Genomic DNA, 4,870 nt, shown 5'->3' with positions numbered 1-4,870 from the left:
TGCCTGGCGTGGGAGAACCATGGCGACTCACTGACTCAACTTCTTTCTCCCAGCCTTCTGTTCTGTTTACTCCACCCACCTAAGGGTTGGCCTATCAAGGGGCCTAGGCAGTTTCTTTATTCCTTAACCAATGAAATCAACAGATTGATATATGACACTCCCACATCAGATGCTTCTCTTCCTATTGCTGAGGTCAGAGATCCAGCTCCATGGAGCTGAATGGGATTGATCTGGAGTCCTATAGCCATTCAGTTGCTCTTGCTTAACTCTATGAGAAATGTTCACAGTTACATGGTATTGTACATGAACACACACTATATTTGGTCATGTAATGATATAACTGCTTATCTGGACACACAGGAAGAAAATTTTACTAGCTCCTTCACTTAAAAAATTCTATTTAATCTTGAAGATCCTGTTCAGTCATATCTCACTCTATTTCCAGTTTCTAGACCTCACTGTCTTTTCCTGTATACTTTCTTCAAATTCTTTGGATACATTTTTCAGTTTTCAAAGCACTATGACATTGGGTCCCTCAGAGTTATATTTACTTCCATAGTTTTGGGTTTAAAAAACATAGTTTTTCCTCAGATTTAAAGCTGTGTCTATGACTCATATTTCTCCTGTGTGATCAGAAGAACTGGGTTTAGATAATTCCTGACCCAACCATGAGCCCCACGAGGTGACACAAGTTAGACAGTGATGTCTGTGTAATCAGAAGGAGGTTAGGTTGTCAAGATAGGGTACCACTAAATTCACCTTCTTACTTAAAACAACTGAAAAACTAAGTTGGCATCCAGCAGAGGTATTTACATATCTGTGTTTCCTGTGGCCCTGTTACCTGTGGCCAAGTTATAGAGCCAATTTAACATCCCATTAACAAATAAAGGGTAAACTCAATATACACACAGCAGAGTTTTATCCATCCATAGTGAAATTATGTAGTGTTGTTTCTAACTAAGTCTTTATTGTTCTATTTTATCAATAAAGATTCAAGAGCCAGATAGGGAGGTAAAAACCTGTTAGCTCATAGAGGCAGAGAAGGTACTCTTCTGACCTCCTTTGCCATGGTCCCAGAAGATGACTTTCTCCTACACAACTCAAACAAAAATTCCCCCAACAGATTGACCCTCCTTCTACTTTCTGTGTGTCTCTCTGTCCTCCTGACTTTCTTTACTCTTTATGGTTTCTTCCTATTAACTGGTTTCTTGCTCCACCTCTTGGCCTGTTGTTGATTTTATATACTCCTGTTTACAATATTTAAGCAGAAAGCTGTTGAATTAAGGTATGTGCTAGGGCTGAGCCACACCACAACTAGAAGTAAGTTTCTAGTAATTAACTGTAGCAGTCTTTCTTTGGGGCCACAGCTAGCTCCCAAATCATCACATGGAGATTTATTATTAGTTATGAATGCTCAGACTCATCTTTTCTCTTTTAAAAATCTGTTTGCCTCAGGGCTTTTTACCTTTCATTCTGTGGATCTTACTTTTCTGCTTGTTGTGTCTGGCTAGCTGGCCACTGCCTGGCTTATGGTCCCAGAAATCTCCCTTTCTTTCTCCCTTATACTTTCCTCTTCTTCTCCTCGAGGCTAAATTTCTCCTCCTACTTTTACTCTTTCTGCCATCAGCCCTGCCTATCCCTCTACTGCCTAATTATTGGTTGTTCAGCTTTTTATTAGACCAAGTAGGTACCTTAGGCAGGCAAGGTGAAACAGCAACACATCTTTAAATAAGTAAACAAATGCAACATAAACAAAAGCAACACACTTTTACATAATTAAACAAATTCAGCATAAACAAATGTAACACATCTTTACCTAGTTAAAGTAATTCCACAACAAATAACACAATCTCAGGATTTGCTGCATGATCAAATACTGGCAAGATTTCCCCCTTTTTTTCTGAATAAAAAGGAAAGGTTTTATCTCTAACATAGTAAAAATATTTGCAGTAATGAAGCTATTTCTGTCAAGTTTTCCACAATGTCCAGCTTGATTGTATTTGGTATTTTTAGGATTAAGTATTTCTAAATTCAAAGTTTTGTGAAATGTTTTGCTGTGGAATAATCATCTTGTACACTAATATCATGGCATATACTAGGCTATTTTGAGATTTCTTCTGCCAACAGAATTAATCCAAAACTCTTCACTTAACCCTCAGGCAGACTCTTTGAACAAGGACAAAAGACAGCCACTTTTTTCATCAAAACATCACAGAAAATATCTCTAGACAACATACTGAAATTCTTTTGTGAAGCCCCTTGAGTGACCCCAACCCAACATTTCAAATAACTCTTAGCACTGCTGTCTTCCATGCTCCTACCAGTGTGGTTCATTAAGCAGTGCTTAAAGCATTCCGCTGCTTTCCAATCCCAAAGTACTAAAGTTCAAACTCTTCCAAACATAAGCATGTCAGGTCTATTACAGCCGGGTCCCTGGTACCAACTTCTGTCTTAGCTAGGGTTTCTATTGATGTGAAGACATACCATGACCATGGCAACTCTTATAAAGGAAAACATTTAAGTGAGGTGGCAGCTTACAGTTCAGAGGTTCAGTCTGTTATTATCATGGTAAGGAGCATGACAACATTCAGGTGGACATTGTGTTGGCTTCACCTTGATCAGAAGGCAATAAGAAGTGGACCCAAGGTCAGAGTGATTTGAGAACTGTATCCAAGGAATTTGAAGAAAGTATACGGGAAAGGACAGTGGGGTCCAGATACTGAAAATACAGTGAGATATGACTGAATAGAATCTTCAAGATTAAATGGAATTTTTAAGTGAGGGGGCTAGTAAACTTTTCTTCCTGTGTGTCCAGATAAGCAGTTATATAGTTACATGACTAAATATAGTGTATGTTTCATGTACAATACCATGTAACTGTGAACATTTCTCATAGAGGAATTTCTTCATAAGGAAGAGGAACGGAATGGCTTATAGGACTCCAGATCAATCCCATTCAGCTCCACGGAGCCAGATCTCTGACCTCAGCCATAGGAAGAGAAGCATCCTTCCCTAGCATTTCAATGGTAACTTAAGGAACCACAGAGTCCTGTGTCAGATTATGACATGGAAAGTGTCCTTATGTCCCATGATGGCCAAGAAATAAAAGAAGATTTTTCTGTAATGTCTTTCCTTCTCTTCCATCTCTGTTTAGATGTCAGCCTTTTACACCAGGTCTCTATAATTTCTATCTTCTCTGAAATCATCCCCTCCCACACATTCCAATTTACTAGGAGTTCCATGAACAGACTTCCTAAAGCCTCAGCTCCTTACCCTTGGAGACCCAAGTCAATTGGGTCTAGGAAGAGGTAAGAATAAAGAGCCCTATGATCCTCATGATTTATTCACCAAAGTCTGGGTTGGGTTACTACAACAGCAGATGTATCTGTGAGTTCCAGGGCCAAAGAAGGAGGGTAAGACTACTGGACTAAGTAGAAAGAACAGCCAGTGGATACAGCAGGCAGGCATCTTACAGGTCTCTACTAAACAGGAAGTAAGGGAAGGGTGTGGGCGCTGTGGAGACTGTGGAGGAATTGGCACCTCAAGTCTGAGCTCACATGGAGATACTTCCTGGGTGGCCTTCCAGCCATTTGTTTTTGTACAAGGCTTCCATTTCCTTGTGTGAAGGGAGATCAGGAGAGTTACACACACTTCCTCCTGTCCAGCTGGGAGAAGAGGCCTGCAGTGGGGTTAGGGTATAGCGATAAAGCCAGATATGGCGGGTTCAGTTTGTCACTGGACAGTGACCACAGGAGGCCTGAGAGGCTCTGAAAACCCTTGTTCCAGGAGAAAGTGCTTTGCTTAGGAAAGCCCCCATGGGAACATTTTCTCGTATGAATTCAAGGTTAGTTTTTTAAAATTTCTCTCAGGTAGTCCAAGCTTTGCTTTTTCACCCAATGTAGCCATTCACGTTCTTTGATATTTTTATTTTCTGCAGAATGTACACCTATAATTTGCAAAAATGATTATCTTAGCCGGGTGATGGTATATGACTATAATCACAATATTTTGGAGGCTGAGGAAGGAGGATCAAGAGTTCAAAGTCAGCCTGGCAGCTACACTGAAACTGTCTTCAGAAACAAAAACAGACAAACAGCCCTCTACCAAGTAACAAAAACAAATCAACAACAACAAACACCCAGCCAAACACACAAACACCTCTCCATCCCAACCTAGAAACCACACCATGCAGGTACCTATGACTGTGTCTCAGCTTGCTTTGGATAGAACAAAGTTGAGAAAGATCTCATCATGTGATTCTTCAGTGAATACCTACCTGACACATCCCAGATGCTAGTCAATCACCAGTTAATAGAGTCCACCCCTTTTTAGAATTCTGCAATTATTTTTTATATTGTAAACCACAAAAGTAACTTCAGAGCTTGCTTCCTTTCCTAATTCTGTTTCTGACTCCCTTTCCCTAGTGTGAAACACCACAGAAATTGGCTTTGTGAAGTTAGAGCCCAAGTGATGTCACTGGGTATACAGTTCCCAGTGTTCTCACAGGTTACCAGGCTCTGTGAAGATGCTAGATGATGCAAACCAGACACACAGAGGGGCTCAGAAGCAAACTCACATCCAGTTAAAGTCGACAGGGAGAACAGAGAAAGAGCAGCCTCTCCCATCCTCAGGTTCCCACACTATGACAGTGTTCTCCTAGCAGAAGCCTTTGAATGCTCCTTTGGGTAGATAAAATGAAGTAGGGTTTAAAGTTGTTGAGGTTTCTGTCCGGTGCTCCAATGTGGGTCTCTGTCTCTGTCTCCTTTCCTTGCCCGATGAAGGTTAATATTCAGGAGGATGCCTATATGTTTTTCTTTGGGTTCACCTTCTTATTTAGCTTCTCTAGGATCACTAATTATAGGCTCAATGT

The sequence above is a fragment of the Microtus ochrogaster genome, unplaced genomic scaffold (assembly GCF_000317375.1).
Source record: "Microtus ochrogaster isolate Prairie Vole_2 unplaced genomic scaffold, MicOch1.0 UNK73, whole genome shotgun sequence".
NCBI classification, from domain to species: Eukaryota; Metazoa; Chordata; class Mammalia; order Rodentia; family Cricetidae; genus Microtus; species Microtus ochrogaster.
The sequence above is the reverse complement of the archived record's forward strand: the minus strand, read 5'-3'. Positions refer to the sequence as shown.